The sequence below is a fragment of the Chelonoidis abingdonii genome, chromosome 13, assembly GCF_003597395.2.
Source record: "Chelonoidis abingdonii isolate Lonesome George chromosome 13, CheloAbing_2.0, whole genome shotgun sequence".
NCBI lineage: Eukaryota > Metazoa > Chordata > Testudines > Testudinidae > Chelonoidis > Chelonoidis abingdonii.
The window spans coordinates 2,129,554-2,147,528 of NC_133781.1; the positions used below are offsets into that span (position 1 = coordinate 2,129,554).

The 17,975-nt window shown below is 48.2% G+C and overlaps 1 protein-coding gene across 1 annotated transcript in view; it reads right to left on the reverse strand.

Annotated features, from left to right (window-relative positions):
• LOC116824950 (uncharacterized) overlaps window positions 1-17,975 on the reverse strand; it is a 954,865-nt gene that overhangs the window by 446,787 nt on the left and 490,103 nt on the right. The gene's annotated exons all lie outside the window — the stretch shown is intronic.

Consider the following 17,975-nt stretch of genomic DNA (forward strand, 5'->3'; position numbering starts at 1 on the left):
TTAAAAAGGAGCTCACTTCAGTTTGTGGTGTGTGCGTGTGAGGAGCTGGGAGCAAGAGGTGCAAGGAGCTGAGAGTGAGCTGCTGGAGGACTGAGGAGTACAGGCGTTATCAGACACCAGGAGGAAGATCCTGCGGTGAGGATAAATGTGTTTGGAGGAGGCCATGGGGAAGTAGCCCAGGGAGTTGTAGCTGTCATGCAGCTGTTACAGGAGGCACTATAGACAGCTGCAATCCACAGGGCCCTGGGTCGCAACCTGGAGTAGAGGGTGGGCCCAGGTTCCCCCCAAACCTCCCAACTCCTGATCCAACACAGGGGGAGTTGACCCAAACTGTCGGTTCCACCAGAGGGGAAGATCACTGAGGTGAGCAAATCTGCCAATAAGCCCAGGACCCACCAAGGTAGAGGAGGAACTTTGTCACAGCTGTCTGTTTGTGTTCATCATTTTTGTATTTTTGAGACGGGGAATCTTCAGGTTAAGTGGCTCATCAAGAAACACTAACAGACAATGGACATTGGGAGACTCCAATTCAAATATGAGGAGCCTTCCTGGGAACATTCAAGGTAGCATGTGAGCAATGGCAGCCAACTACAAAGAACTGAGTCATGCATAGACATGTGACTCCAAACTCCATCTTGCTGCTGTCACTTTCCACAGTAGGAAAAAGAGAGTTACCTTCCACATGGCAGAGGATATAAAAGGCCCTGGAAACCCCTCCATTTTGTCTTCAATCCTACTTCTGACCTACAAACTGAAGCTCTGAGAAAAGGACTGAATGAATCCAAGCTGGGATGTTAGTACTCCAGAGACTTGATTTGAGCCAGCAGTTTATTCCATCACTGCTATAAGCCTGAAACAAGAACTTTGAAATTGTTGTATGAATTTGATTCCATTTAACCAATTTTAACTCTCATCTATATATTTCTTTCTTTTTATGAATAAACCTTCAGATTTTAGCTTCTAAAGGATTGGCAACAGCGTGATTTGTGGGTGAAATCTGAGTTATATATTGACCTGGGTCTGGGACTTGGTCCTTTGAGATCAGGAGAATCTTTAAATTGGGGACACTGGTTTTCATAACCATTTGTTCCTATAAGGAGTGTGACTACTAGTCAGGGCCACGTCTAGGTTTTTTGCCACCCCAAGTAAAAAAAACAACAAACAAACAACAACAAAAAACCCCCGAGAGCACAACTGCCGCCTCTGAAAATGTGCCGCCCCAAGCATGTGCTTGGTTTGCTGGTGTCTAGAGCCGGCCCTGCTACTAGTGGTGATACATGGGATTTGGGGTATCAGAGGGAATGGCTGGTAGGACTTCTGGTTAGCCAGTGGGGTGAAACCAAAGTCCTCTCTGGTTGGCTGGTTTGGTTTGCCTTAGTAGCAAAGGAGCCCCAGCCTTGGGCTGTGATTGCCCTGCTCTAAGCCGTTTGTCCTGAACTGATACTCTCAGTAGTGTCCCACAAGAGCACCCCTTGTTACACATCCCCTACGAGTGGGGTTTGCGTTGTCGCCAGGAGAGCGCTCCTGCCCACAATGAGCCATTCACACTGCCACTTACTGCAGCAAAACTTTTGACTTTCAGGGGATTTTTTTTTAAGCACTTGTGAATAACAACAGATTTGCATTCAATTTCCAGTATAGACAAAGCCTGAGTTCCTGCCATTTAACACAGCTCCCAATAAGTAGTGCAGAATGTCACTACTAGCACCGTCTCTTTCACTGCAGCTAGCTAAGGCTCAACCCCTAGTTATTAGTCATTTTAATTTCAGTGATCACTTCACATAACAAAGATTCCCCACTGAGTCCAATCAGCTTTATCTATAAAACAGAAAAGTTAAATAATGTCTAGAAGAATTCTTCAGACAGACCCTACCTACATCCATTCTTTTCTGTCATACTAGCAGTTGGCCTCCCTGCTCCTGCTTAGCAAGTGAGATAGCTGAGAATGACCTCCTCATTCAGGCAAGCTAAGCACAATTCCACTGCCCATTACTCATACAATAAGGATAACAACATTTCACTACCCCTGCATTCAGTAATAAAGTGATTTGGAACCCAAATACAGCCATAATTGATCACTTTGTCAAAGCAGTTCCCTCTGGTGCACACCTACTCAGAGTAGGTATGTTTATACAAATGCAGCCTGTTCCTGAAGTCTTCCCGCCCAGCTCAGCGCTAGATGTCGAGGGGAGGCCTCATTCAGACCTACCTACTTATCACTGAACCCAACACAGTGTATGAGCCTCACAGCTACTGCAATTGTCAAATCTGATTTATTTGAAACTGTGTTTGTGCTCAATAGTATGGGTGCTGAAACACGGGGTTGTACTATATATCTAAATGTTTTATTCAATTGTCAATATAATATCCAGGGTGAGCCCAAGTGAAAGTGGAAGATCTCTGATAGTCGAAAGTCCCAATCTTGTACCTATTTTGTAAGCTATTATATATATTTTTGGGTCTATGCCCTGTGTTATTGTCTTCCTTTTAAAGGAAAATAACAAACAACAAGGGATGTTGGTCTAACTAGGGGGCATTGTAACTGCAGCGATATAACAGATTATTTTTGGAGTGTTATTCATAAAAAAGGCATTTGAAATTATTAAGTGTGTGTGTAACTGTCTTATGGTAAACAGAGATAGTGGATTCTAAGGAGAGAAAGAAAGTGAATCCTATTTGAATGTCCATTTTTGGTATTGAGAGGTTTCCTATAGAAAATCTAGCTGTAGTCTCTTGCAAGGATAGGAATTCATGGTCTGTGCAAATACTTTAAGTGAGACAGAAGAATTCTGTAGCACAGAATTGGTAATTAAATGGACTTACCTCCCCTCTACACCAGTGACAAGTGCACAGCATCCTGGATAATTTTCATGAAGCCCTGCCCCTACCACCTGCAATTCTGGGAGTTCTTAGACAAATCTCATAATCCTCTGCTCCGATGGATCAAGGTGACCATTTTCTTCATTGGAGACTGGCTTGGCGAGTCAAGTATTACAGCATCCCAGCTCGAGGAATTTCCTGGAAGGGAAGGGAAGTGTTGTGTCTTTTGCTCTCTACACAAAGGGATCGGTCTGAAACTTTCAACATCCAGAGAACTCAGAGTGGTTTAAAAGGGAGCTAAGAATGCAGACATATCAATTCCTACTCCTGGAGGAATTCTGGGCCACTGCCCATGTGCAGATTTCTTTTCCCCAGAGAAAGTGCTACAGTTCTGACTTTTGCCACAGAGGCCACCGTGGTCAGGCAGCATGGCTATAATAGCTGGCTTTCTAGGACCACAGTGGCTTCTGATGGGCAAAGGTGAACTGCAGAACTTCTCCAGCAGAATGTATTTTCTGCAGGAAAAAAAAATTGTGGCATGCGCAGTGTCACAGAATCCCCAGGAGAAGTTCATCACAGCACCCCCCTCAGAGCCAGGTCAGGACAGACAGAGCCAGGCATACGGGTGCTGGGTGGGTCACAGACTGGGGTTCAGAACGGCTAGTGGGGCACTGATGGGCAAGGGCTCAGGAATTGTGGGGTGACAGCGCTGAGTCAGGGGCTGAATGGCAGTGGGGGTGCAAGGCCACAATGAGGACGGGAGTAGGGGCAGTGGTGAGCTGGAGCGGTGGTCGTCGCGAACAGGTTGTTAAATTTTAAGCAGTTTTAGAACCGGTTGTTAACCTATTTCCCTGCGACGGGGCACTGCGGCCTTGATGGGCCTGGCCAGGAAGTGATGTAATTCCTCCTCCAGCCACCGGGGTGCTGCGCTGCAGGAGCATGTCAGTACCACTGGCCCTGCACACGGGCCCTGTTGCTGCTGGCTTCCCGACCCCTGGCCCTGGGCTCCCGCTGCTGCCTGGTGGGTCCGGCTGCTCTGCTGGCCTGGGCTGGGCTGTGTCCTGCTGCTCAGCTCTGCTCCGAGCGCCTCCCTGGAGGTAGCCACCACCCTGCCACAGCCAGCCCTGTCTCCAGCCAGCCCTGTCTCCAGCCAGCCCCGCACGCCCTGCCACAGCCAGCCCCTGTCTCACCAGCCCCTGTCTCCAGCCAGCCCCACACCCTCTCCTGCAGCCAGCCCCTGTCTCAGCCAGCCCCTGTCTCCAGCCACCCCCACACCCCTACCACAGCAGCCCTGCTCCAGCCAGCCCCGCACCCCTGCCACAGCCAGCCCCTGTCTCCAGCCAGCCCCGCACCCCCTGCCTCAGCAGCCCCTGTCTCCAGCCAGCCCCGCACTCCCTGCCTGCAGCCAGCCCCTGTCTCCAGCCAGACCCGCACCCCCTGCCCGCAGCCAGCCCTGTCTCCAGCCAGACCCGCATCCTCTGCCTGCAGCCAGCCCATCTCCAGCCAGCCCTGCACCCCCTGCCCGCAGTCAACCCGTCTCCACCCAGCCCTGCACCCTCTGCCCGTAGCCAGCCCCTGTCTCCAGCCAGCCCCGCACCCCCTACCCGTAGCCAGCCTCTGCCACACCCCCTGCCCAGCCCGCACAAGCCCCTCACTTCCTGTCCTGTCTCCAACCAACCCCTAGCGCACTCCCCTGCAGCCCTGCCCACAGCCAGCCCCTGTCTCCAGCCAGCCCCGCACCCCCTGCCCACAGCCAGCCCCTGCTGCACCCCCTGCCCTGTCTCCAGCCAATCCCTGGTGCACCCCCCGTGGCCCTGTCCGAAGCCAGCCAGCCCCACACAGCCCTGTCTCCAGCCAGCCCCTTCCCTGTCTCCAGCCAGCCCCATACCCCCCATCTCCAGCCAGCTCTGCACTCCCTGCCCTGCCTGCAGCCAGCCCCATACCCCCTACCTCCAGCTAGCCCTGCCCCACGCCACTGTCTGCAGATGGCCCCACGTCCACTGGTGTCCTGCAGTTTCCAGGGCGGTAACCCTGCACACCTGCTTCAAAGAGGGGGGCAGGGAGCAGCTTGAACCCACACATGTGCACATCCTAGGGTGGTCAGACATCAAGTGTGAAAAATCGGGACAGGAGGTGGGGGGTAATAGAAGCCTATATAAGAAAATGACCCAAAAATCAGGACTGTCTCTATAAAATTGGTACATCTGGTCACCCTAGCACAGCCCCACGGAGTGGCAAGGACCCACACATGTGAAACGGAGCTCATTTCAAGTTCAGGCCCATCTTTTTAAAAAAGAACTTTAGGTAGGGTTAACATACATCCGTATTTTCCCGGACATATCAGGCTTTTTGGTTCTTAAATCATCATCCGATAGAAATTTTTATAATTTAAAAATTCCTCCTGGGAAAATACAGACGTATGGTAACCCTATTGGTATAAAAAATACATACTGTGGCACATCCCTTAAATCAGAACTTTTTATAGGGAACCAGTTATTAAGATTTTGGCAGCTCATCACTGAGTAGGGGGTCTGTAGGTACATATGGGGATGGGAAGGAGGCTGCAGAGACCCACAGCAATGGGGGTGTGGGTGCAGAGACAGGGACAGATGTGCCTAACTGAATGGGAGAGGCTTGGGGTCAGCCAGGATCTTCATGGGTGAGACTGTCCAACTCCCTAACAATCCTCTTCCCCTCTGCCCCCCAAAAAACCTGTTCCATACTTCTCCCACCTACATCCAGCGAAACTCCAGGATGCTTTCCTCTCCCTCAGCTCCTCTGTTACCCCTAACCCCCCCAAGCCTTTTCACTGCTTCTGATGGGTGTGGGAATACTTTTCTGTCTGGTAATATAAACTAATTACTCAAAATTCTGTATTAATAGGCTTAGTAAGGAATCTGTTTGTCAAAAACATTACCAGAATCTTCTTTTTTTGGTCTGTATTCTTACAGACGTACTTGATAGCTATTTTGAAATAAATTACCAAGGTAATTGAAACTGGCATGATTATATTGGGTTATTCTGACAAATAAAATATGCAGAATTTTAAAATCTAGTGTGCAGAATTTTTAATTTTTTGGCACAGAATTCCTCCAGGAGTAAAGAATTCCTGGAAGAGCTCTCTGATGAGGGAAGTCCACAATGAGCGATTACTGATATTGGAGCTATGCCTGGCTACGCAATAAGTGACCCATGTAATCAACATTACCATTGTTCCTGGAATAACACTGGGGGGAGGAAGCATTGAACAGTGAAAACAACCATGCTGGACCTATAGTTGTGACTCACTTCCTCGTTCTTGGGCCTCCCCAGCAGGCCTCAAATATTATAAGAAAATGCAACACTGGCCTTTACTAATGCCGGCTTTTAAGGCTTATTCCATTGGCATGAACAATGTATGTGTAGGGAAAACATTGCAGGAAAGGGCAGTGGGGAAACTATTCAGATCACACAGCAAGGTCCCCAGTGGTGTTTATGTGTTTCTATGTCCGTACGGTCAGGTTGGCACCCTGATCAGTGAAAATGTCATTGTTGTCAATGCTGGGTAAACTGACCACATAAGGGAAGCTCTTCACTGATATTTTGCTCACAATTCTCCTTTGGAGGTGAGAGAAGAGGGGAAGTGACCACAAGGGCAATGAAAAAAGTTTCAAACTCAGGTTCATGAAGTCAGGCAACCGCTTGTAAGTGTTTAACTGAAAATCCTGAAAAATTCCAGCCAATTGAAAAGCTGACAAAAATTTCATTTTGGGTTGAACTAAATGTATTGGTTGACCCAAATGCACTTGTTCGTTTAATTTCAAGGCATTTTTTTAACATAAAAGCAAAGGAAATAAAGGCCTAAAAGAGATCCACAAAATGGCCGGAGGAGGAGCCTCCATTATAATCTTTAGGCAAGTGGTTAGGGCACTCAGCTGGGAGGCGCAGGTGCAATTCCCTCTTTGCTTGATATAGAATAGGTGTTTGAACTGAGGTCTCCCACATTGCAGAGACTGCCTTAGCAGCTGGGCTGTTCTGGCGGAAGGTTAGCACACTCTGCCCTAATTATGCTGTTCCAGTGTAAAGAAATAACCGCTGGAGCAGGGACATGAATGTGGGTCCCCTGATGTGATGCTGTCTTTATAATGATTCTGCCACTTTAATAAAACCCAACTATGCAGGATTTTGGAAGCAGACATAAAGGTTACGGTACCAGCTCCCCAGGGCCATATCATCCAGGATCATTCAATTGCACAAGTTTGAGTGCTCAGTGGGAATATATGGTTGGGTGAATAGCTGTGCTTGGGGACAGTGTACAAAGGGGCAGGCAGATCTAGCAGGAAGAGAAGAGGTTTGTAGATTGACCAGGAGAATGACACATGAGAGAGGAAGAAAAGACTGGGATTGTTTCCCTTACAGGAGGCAAATAAGAGGGGCCTTGCTAAAAGCACATGAAACAATGAATGGGACAGAGGCAAGAGATCACCTCCCTCCCTCACAATGCAAGAACTGGGGCATTTGATTATTGATAAAGGAGGCAAATTCAAAACTGATCAAAGGAAATACTGTTCCTCACATGGGACAGGTAGGGGGGCTGGAGTTTCTCATGTGAGTACAGACCCTAGTTATGTGTGGGGTTTTGCTTTATGCAGAGAGTGGGGGCAGGTGACGCTGCGATGACATGGAATGATGTAAGAAGGACTTTCTGGAGACACATAGCAGGCAGGGCTCTTAGATACTGACAAGCCTCAGGTTCACTTCCTGGCTGTGATCGGCCAGGGGAGTGCGTGTCTCAGGAATTTTGTTGTTCTCAACTGTGGCGTAGGTAGGGCACTGCCTGTGTGTTATGGTTTCTGTTGATATGGTGCGTGGTTCTCATGGTGAGTAGCTTAGGACAGTTTGAGAGTCTCTTATTCAGGTGACCATGTGTTCATTCTCTGTCTGCATTCTCAGGGTATGGCTACACAGCAAAAAGCAAGAACCCACAGCATTGAGTCTCAGAGCCTGGGTCAACTGACTCAGGCTCAGGGGACTAAAAATAGCCATGTAGACATTTAGGATCAGGCTGGAACCCAGGCTCTGAAACCTGGTGAGGGGGGAGGGCTCAGCCAAAGCTTCAATATCTACACAGCTGTTTCTAGCCTTGCAGCTGAAGCCCACAGCCAGAGTCAGTTGACCAAGGCTCTGAGTCTCAGGCTAAGTCTAGACTACAAACCTCAAAGCGCTGACGTGAGAGCGCTCGGGTGGCAGCACTTTGATCTGCCTCTGTGGTCACTCGCGAGCACTTGGGAGAGAGCTCTCCCAGCCCGCTATGTAATCCACCTGCACGAGGGATTAGCTCTGAGCACAGCTCCCAGCGCTCTAAGCCTGTCTTCAGTGGCGCATTACAGCACTTAACCTTGCCGCGCTCGGGGGTGGGGGTGTGTGATTTTTCACCCCCTGAGCCAGCAAGTTACTGCGCTGTGATTTGCCAGTCAGGGGCGGCTCTATGTTTTTTGCCGTCCCAAGCACGGCAGTCAGGCGGCTTTCGGAGGCGCGCCTGCGGGAGGTCCACTGGTGTTGCTCCTTCAGCGTCCCCGCTGCCAAATTACCGCCGAAGCCACGGAACCAGCAGACCTCCTGCAGGCGCACCGCCAAAGGCAGCCTGACTGCCACCCTCACAGGGACCGACAGGCTGCCCCCCATGGCTTGCCGCCCCAGGCACGCGCTTGCTGCGCTGGTGCCTGGAGCCGCCGCTGGTGCCAACGTTGACAAGCCCTCAGTACCACAGGGGTTTTATTGCTGTGCTGATGTACCCCCAGGGTGTTTGTCTGGCTGGGCCAAGTATGTCTGTGTGGATGTATATAGCACTCACTGCTGGGTGATTGGTGTAGGTCAGTGGTGGTGGTAGTGAATGATTACTCCTTAAATGCCTGTGGGGAACTGTCTGGGCACAGGACTCTGGTTTGTTGCAGCTGTAGTGGTTTTGCACAGACACTGTAACATTTGGCCCAAGGGTGGGCGAGGGCGTTTTACGGGGGGACCTGGGCTCCACTGAACACATGTCCAACCAAAGGAGCCAGCCATTGCAGAGAACCTGCAGCTGCAGAGAGGGAATGAGCTGCTTGCTCCCTGCACAGCCTTCAGCTCCTGGAAGGTTTGTGCTGGGAAGATTGTGATGCAAAACTTTTTTTCCTCCAAAAATGCAAATCCAGGTCAACCAAAACAATTTCTGATTCTCAGCTGCTGTAGTCTAATTGTTTCAGATAAAAAAAAAAAAGGAAAAAAAGAAAACAATTGTGGGGAAATGTCAGAACAGTTTCTTTCGGAATTTCTACGCAACTAATTGTTTCGACTTTTTGTTTTGGAAAGACATTTTGTTTTGGATTTCCTGTCACTTTCTTTTTTAAACAACCAGTTAAATATATTTTAAAAACCATGACATTGAAATGAAACATTTTGTTCAATGTGAAACAAAAAACATTTTGCAACATTTAGTTTCACCAAAAAATTTGAAACATTTTCATTTGGGCTTTACCCAAAATCAGTCTGCTGGACTTTCAACTGAACCGAATATTTGCACAGCCCTTGTCGAGCCCTGCATTGCCCCAGCTCAGGGCCATGGCTGCATGGCCCAGCCCAGCCCTTGGGAAGGCCCTGGCAGGAAGCCCACAGATTACTCAGCCTGAGATGGGTAGTGGAGGTGGCTCTCCGAGGAACGGTATAAGTAGCAGCTGCAAAGGGACTGGCTCTGACACTGTGAGCCATGGGGTCCCTTGCACTGCTGGGCTTTGCCTCGCTCTGGGCTGAGCTGGTGCTGGCTGAAGTGGTCTCCATTTTCAGTAAATGCAGATGCTATTTCTACAGAGGAATTGATCCCCAAGGGTTTGACATTACAAACAGAGCTAACATTTGCCAGAAATATGGAGGAACATCATTCTGCAACCTTTTACAACGAGGGCAGCCAAATCCCGGTCTGGTCAGCTTACACTATAGATGAAGGAACTTGCACAGATACAGCCTCAGAAACATGGAAGGTGGAGCTGCAGGTCAGTCTTTCTCCTGTCTGAATCAGTCTGGGTCTCATCTAGGCACCACAACATGGAGCTCTTGATGCCTCTTCCCCCAGGAGTGGGGGTGGCACAGAGACCCATCCCTTAGGTTCAGGGCCCTGGGGCTCCCTTCTTCCCTCCCTGAGCAGCAGCAGAGCCCCTCTCAGGAGAAGCAAGGTCCCCTTTTGAACTCAGAGAGGTGGGGATGGTGGCTGAGTGCCCCAAGTACTTTCCCAGCAGCCAGAGTGTCTCTGCTTTGGTGGGAGGCCAGGTCCCCTGTGCTCTGTCCTCTTGGCACACACAGAGCCCCCTGCTGGGAGAGGTTGGCAGAGATCACAGAGCAGAGGGGCTGGGACTTAACTCCCCTTGCATTGTATGGGACAGCTCCCCTGCTCATAGCTATATTCAGGCTCTCTGCAGACTCAGGCAGGCGTCACTGTGGCAATCACATTCAAGTCACATTTTCAAGCTTTTCTGTGCAACCACAAGAGCTAGAGACTTATTCTTGCTTTAAATGCAAGCTGAGATTCTGCCATGGTCCCAAGGAACCAGAGCCCGCACATGGGCATAGAGCTCCTCTGCCTGATTCCAGCCCTGAGTGAGGCCTTCCCCAGAGTCCAGGCAGGGACAAAGGGGACTTGGATTCAGCATTGCAATACTTAGTGCATAGGCAGCCTGAACCCTAATGGAACCCACGACAGCCCCAAGTGAGGTGTGCAGGCTCCATGTACACTGCATGGGGAGAGATGGGTGCCTGACAATGGGATCCACAAAAGCCACGTGCTGAGGAGGAAGCTGTCTAAATTAGCCATAGGAAATGCCAAGGAAAGGGGGGTTTCCTAAGCCCTGCCCCTCAAAGGGATTTAGAGGCCTGAGTCTGGGCTGGAGGGAGGCATTTCCCCTCACATGAAATTCACAGCTGTGCACCCTTTCCTGGTGTTAGCTTTTTCTCACAAAAAACAGAAAAGGGTTGGGGGTGGAGAAGGTCACCCCTTTAATCCAGTGATTAGAGCACTCCCCTGATATGTAGGAGAGGCTGGTTCACTTCTACTCTCTTCCTGATGTGGAGAAGGGACTTGAAGTTGGGTAACCTTCCTCCCAAGAGAGGGCTGAGATGCCTGGTTACTCCGATGTGGGTCTCCCTCAGTCTATCCTGTTGAAGCTCTTCCACAATGTACGAATAATTCACCCTGCATTGGAGCATGGGGATGGCATATTGGGTTTCCCACATGATGCTCTAACCACTGAACTAGAGTCAGTCTCACTCTCTGCCTGGCCTAAGGACCATTTCAGTTTTCAAACACAGTGGAAGAGCTTCAGCAGGAAACACTGAGAGACCTGTCCCATAGGCCAGACACTCAGGTACTCTACACAAATGGGGAAAGGCCCAAGTTCAAATCTTTTCTCCCCAGCATGCCATAGCTGCTGGAACGAGGGGCACTGCGGGTGCTGCCGCACCCCATGGCTTGAAATGGTTTCCATCATATACAGGGTTTACAGTTTGGTGATTACAGTGGGCAGAGAGAGGGAGGTGTCTTGGGGTGTTTCCCTCTTTTGATAGTCCTGTATCCCCCTTTGAGAAGCATTTCCAGCTGAGATTCAGGAGACAGGGTGTCTATGTGTAATTCCTTTGTTTAGAATAGGCCTGTTTGCCAGTTTCTCTTTGGGCAGAGCTGTGGTTTGGAACATGTATTAATAACACCATACAGGGGAATCTTATAACTTCTCACACAATGTTGCCACACATATTTTATCAGAACAATATTGACCAGCAACTTAGGAGTTTTCAAATGATACCTTAGAAGACACGTCTTTTGTACAAAGATTATTACAATAGTGTGTAGGGTGTGAACGCAGGGGTACATTCTGTCACAGGCTGGAAAAGGCCACCTCTGTCCCAGGTGACAAGTTTCAGAGGGGTAGCCATGTTAGTCTGTTTCAGCAAAAATAAGGAGGAGTCCTGTGGCACCTTAAAGACTAACACATTTATTTGGGCATAAGCTTTTGTAGGATGGAGCCCACTTTGTCACGTGCATGAAGTGGGTTCCAGCCCATGAAAGCTTATGCCCAAATAAATTTGTTAGTCTTTAAGGTGCCACAGGACTCCTCATTGTTTTTGTCCTAGATGAATATCTCCTAGGGAAAATAACTGACAGCATTATAGAGTAGTTTGCAGTGTTGCTGTAGTCATGTTGGTCCCAGGATATTAGGGAGACAAGGTGGGTGAGGTAATATCTTTTATCAGAGCTTACATAGAGCTTTTCTTCAGCTCTTCTCTCACTAGGAGGTTGGTCCAGTAAAAGATATTACCTCATGCACCTTATCTCAGCATTATGCAATGTCAGAGCTCGTTAACTTTATAAAGCAGGTAGTGAAGACTTATATACTATTGGGAGATATTTTAATAAATGTAAATTGCAAAAATTAGTTCAATGTGTGGATGTAAGAATGCCATAGTTTTGCTTAATTGTTGGATGTTGTGATATATGTGTGGGGTGTGTAACTCTGTTCTCTTTCTACTGTTCTTCTCAGTCCAGGGCCGGTTCTAGTCATTTCACTCCCCCAAGCACGACGGCATGCCACGGGGGGCGCTCTGCCGCTCGCCGGTCCCGCGGCCCCGGTGTACCTCCCATAGGCGTCCCTGCGGAGGGTCTGCTGGTCCCGCGGCTCTGGATGCTCCACCAGAGCCGCCGGACCAGCGGACCCTCCACAAGGACAGCTGCGGGAGGTACACCGGAGTCGCCTGCCACCCTCCCAGCAACTGGCAGAGCGCCTCCCGCGGCATGCCGCCCCAAGCACGAGCTTGGCGCGCTGGGGCCTGGAGCCGGCCCTGTCTCAGTCAAACAATCAAACAAACCCCACAAGTTCATAAAGGGGAAGTTGAGATCAAATGAGTAACTAAACGGTAAAAATCCTTATGAGAATGTTTTAGCTAGTAAAAAAACAACCATTACAAAGCCAAGAAATTCAGAGTTAAGGTTGAACTTGCTCCATAAGAAACTCAGACATTCAAAACTCTGGAAATCCATAGTTCAGGCACCCAAAGAACTGTAACTCTGCCCCATGGAGACCCCAGCAACCCTTTCCCCCTCTTTATGGCTGCAGTATCAATAGTGTGCACCACAGGGCACTGCATTTATATGTCACCTCTCTCATATTGAATGCACTGCTTTAGTTTTATGTTAGTCCTGTTCATGCAAGTACCATAATTCCATGATCTGGGCCAGGAGATAGACAAGCCGTGATCTGGGCCAGGAGACACACAGAGAGTGGAGGTAAGAATGCTCCTCCTGTTGGGAGAACTGATGATGAAAATACATAGAGTCAAGAGACAGAGATTGGTTCTGCCCTTGATTCCCTGCAGCTCTGTGTGTCATGGACATTTTGATACAAGTTGAATGTAAGGACTCTGGCCTTCTCTATTTCCAATTGGCTAATTTATCAGAGGCAAACATGGAGATGGAAGGAAAACTGCTTTGAGTCCTGAAACAGAAAAAAACAGAAAGGAAACCAATCTATCAAAGAAAAACTGAAAAAAAAGCAAGCCATCAATGACAATTATGAGAGAACACACTATGACTAGGGACACCTGAACCCAAACTCCTTCCAGTGTGGTCAAGGCCGAATAGCCATCTTCATGCTCAACAATGCGGTCCCCATGGATCCCTGCTTCAATAGGGTCAATTGGTATGAGCTAGAACGAAATCTCAAGACGCAGTTAACAAACAGCTGTGAGAAAAATCAGAAAGGGAAACCTTTTCTAGAGACTGGAGCAGTGCCCAATGAAAAATATAAATCCCCATTAAGAAGGAAGACAAACAAAGGAACATCAGCTGAGATGCAGAGAGGGTGGTGGTGCCCATCCACATCTGGACAGCCATTTGCTGTGAGCACTCAGACAATAACAAGAAATTCTCCTTGGCCTTCCTGGGAATGCACAGGCCAAACAGCATCCTGGATTCCATGAAAGTGACACAGCTGAACAAAGAGCTAACGAGGGTGTATGGGAATCCATCAGGGTGGCCAATCAAGATTTTTAATGATGACTATGACGAAGACAACACAAAGGCACAGGACGTTTTATTGGAAATAACCAAACAGTTGCACGACACCTTTTCAAACTGGGGAAACCATCTATCAGGAAACAAAAGGCCTCAGAATAACCCTCCCGCCATTGATTCTAGTAAGAAAAAGCCAAAGCCTTAGCAGAAGCTGAAGTAGGGTAGGGGGAGGAGGGAAGGAATGCAGCATAGACAGAAATTCCAATAGACCTTTCAATTGAAAGCTCCTGGGTCCTGTGTAAGTGCATGAGCTTGTCAATATCGATCTGCCCCAACTCTGCCCTCTTCTCCCACCTGGTGCTTGTCAAAGCCACTTGTTAAATCTTGTCTTAAATTATTCCTTGATCCTGCCCCCATTTTGGTGCAGCTGGAGCCCCACTGATGCAGAGCTCTACCCATTTACACAAGCTGAGTGTCAGCCCCAGCTGTTTGCAGATTCAGCCCGGCTCTGGGTTACGCTCAGAACAGGAGCTTCTCACCCAGAAAGGCTGGGAGCTCAGTCTGCCTATAATGAAACCTCAGTTTTGCAGAAGCCAAAGGGGCTGTGTTCATTTGACACACGCCATGTAGAGCTCCAGGTAGCCCTGCATCGCTGTGTGTGGTACCACAGTCTGTGCCATGGGGATACAGCTCCATCTGGGCCCTGCATCTCTGTGCCAGTGTCTGTGACACAGGGCTATTTACCCACTTCTGGGAAGTGTTTAGGGCAGCTGGGATGGTGGGTGCTAGAGAAATGCAATGATGGTGATTTACATAACGCTGGTAAATATTGTGTTGGGTTGTGATTATTAAAATCAGCTTTACATTAAAACTTTACACTTCACATCTCCAGATCCCACAATGGAAAATTCTTCTTTGATGAGATTGGCAAATAAACAGAATGAAAAATAAAAAGGTTCTGATTGCAAATAGCACCCTGGGCACTGCAGTGCTGCATTGGCTTTGACTGTTTGAATGGGAGAGGGCAGCGGAGAGCCACGACACCATCACAATTCCCTCGGTCAGCTAGACTCCGGGTTTCCCCCTCACTCATTTCCAGAATCCTGGCCCAGTTTCAGGTCCTTTCAGGTGTTCTTTCAAGGGAAGATATTCAAAGACATGATAATACATGTTTATTAACTACAGAAAGAGAGATTTTAAGTGATTACAAGTATGAGACGTAAAAGCCAGAATTGGTTACAAAGAAATAAAAGGTAAAGTGCAAACTAACACCGAACGTAAGAAACTAACTTGACGGTTCTCCCCACATGCTCACAGCAGTCTGGCTGGACCTTCAGCCAGGACCACTCCCCCAGTTCAGTGATGCTTTGTTTGTCTTTCAGATGTTGTTGATGCTGTGAGTAGAGACGTGGGGAGAGAGGTGATTTGTGTCCTCTGTTGCTAATTTTTATATCTTTTCCTCCTCTTTGAGAATCATCCCCAGCTGGGATTCAGATGCCAGCCAGTCTGTTTACACAGGAACCTCCAACTAAGATGTAAATTTCTTGCTCAGACCCTTCTTCCCACCAAAGAATGGCCGCTTCATCAGGTGATAGTCCATCTGACTTTGTTGACATCAGTTTGTCTTTGTCTCTGAGGAACTGGTTTGAACTGCTTCCCCAGATTTGGAATATGCGTTAGTAACATCCTACAAGGAAATTGTATAACTTTACATACAATGCTGCCAGACATATATTACCAGGACAATAATAATCAGTGAAATATGAGTTTTCAAATGATACCTCACAATACATGAACAAAATTTATCATAATCTTGTAAAAGTGGTGAACATACTGTCACAGAGCTCTGCCAAGGCACAAAGGGCAGGCTGGATGTTAAGATATTGATCCTCATTCTGATTTTGGCCTCACGCACACAAAACAGTCAGTGACAGGAATGAAAAGACAGGCCCCTTCTCCACAGATCCCAGTGGCAGGGTCACACGGTAATCTGCATGAAGGGTTAAAATCCATGTTCATTTTATATAACAACCTGGTATATGGATTGTGCCAGCTCTTTTCCAGGCTCAAAGTCCTGAGTCTGGTCAAGAGACCAGAGGCCTAGCAAATAGTGATCAGCTAAGAGAAAGCTGGGGTAAACAGATAATCTTGTTTTGCTAAAATAAGACTAGTCAGCAAGTTGCCAGGTGTTGGAGCTGAGAACTGAATAATTGTGTCTTACTCAGAGTTGCAAATTGAACAAAGAATCCCTGTTCCTATTGTGTTAGTTTCTTCTGTAAGGAGACGTTCTTTCCACAGACCCAATCTTGAGTTTATGAAAGGTTGGCACATGTCAGTATAAGATATGGCCTCCTCCAACCTCCCTTTCTCAGGGACCAATGTCTGCCTTAAAACACAAAGGAGACAATCGTTATCGTCATATACTTTCACTGTTTCATTGTTTTAACCCCTAGGAATATATCTGCTGGACAATCAGAGGAGCTACTTCATTCCTATGGACCCCAAATCAGAATTCAACATATATATTTGATACTAATAACATTTTATCAAAATATTAATTAAACGTTAACTTACTATCTTGAGACCGTGGGTGGAGACATTATGTAACCTGTTAACCATTGGCTAATGTGCTAGCTTGTCTTGCAGCTAGACCTATCCCGGGGTGTTGACCTGCCTACCCCGTCACTTTCCCCCTCCCATGGAAAATCCATATATTCCATTATAATTAATTGATTGACAGTGTCTCTTAGCCTAATAAGCCCGATGACACTCCGCCAGCACTGTGTGTAATAAACTTCTGTGCTTGACCTCTACATGTTGTGGATTTATGTTCCTTCAATGTACACAAAGCAGAATGATGCTCTGATAATGCAGTGGGAGAGCGGGAGCAGATCACAGCGTGACCAGTGCTGCCTGTCTGCATGTGGCCCATTGGGGTTCCTCATGTTACCCATCTGCAGCCTGAGCCTGATGCATGGAATGAGCAGCTGTGCTCTGACTGACTCCCGAGGGGATAATGTCACTTCCGCGGCACAAAAACAACATCCCCCAAAATTGTCTCCACCAGGCATATGGAGGTGGGGTCACCTCAGCATGGTGGCCAATGGCAGGGCGGGTCAGGATGCACCGCCCAGGGCAGCCAGTGGGAGAGTGAGGCAGATTTGAAGGAGCGTGGGGCGAGCAGCACAACAAAGCACAGCTTGGCTGAGGTCAGTTCTGGCAGGGGCGGCAGTTCCTGTTGGGGGGTGGGGTTTGAGGTGACAGGGAACCCCACACGGTGCTGACACCCCTCCAATTTTACTACCAGTAGCAGCTTCTGCCACGCAACTATGACCTTTTGACTACCTGTCAGAACGTGCCACCACTAGTCCAGGGGTAGCGAATTCGGAGGGATGGCTCTGCCTTGCCAAACCGGCAGAATTTGCTTCCTCATTTCTAATTTGCAATTGAATTATTTGATTATTGAGGTGTGGTCTCTCATTTTGTGTGCGAGTACGTGTAAAGGGAGGTGAGACTTGGGGGTACAGAGCACAGACCAGACCCCATCAAAGGGCTACTCCCAAGGGTAGCAAATTGTGCCAAAGTGGGTCTCCCCGCACCCATCGGACTTTGCTACCCACACCTCTCACTGGTCCTGGGGTGTCTTTCACAGCCTCTCGTCCAGGGGTAGAGAATTTGGAGGGATGGGTGCTTGTATAATTTGCAATGCTTGAGGAGAAAAAAAATCCAGAGACTTACGTGCCAAATTCTTACCTCACTTGCACGTGACTTCTGACTCATCGAAGCTAATGGAAGTGTACTGGTGTCAATGAAAGCATACATTTGTTTACAGATCTGTAAAGCTTCAATAGCAATTACTGGGCTCCTCTCCCCAATTGAAGAGGCTTGTTAAGTACTGTAAATACATCCAGCCACACATCAAAAGCTTCTCCACCAACTACAAAAATAGCCCAACATTTTAAAACTGGCAAGAAAAAACAAAATTAGAAAAAGCATAATGCATTTCAGGGTCTGTGTGTTATACTCCACGAACAGCACTTCACTGGTGTTGAAAACACTCTACATTAGCCTTGTGCCTTATCTCACACCTAAGGCAAAGGGTGCCACACATGCCCTATCATGTGCTGTTGCTTATTTAGCTTTG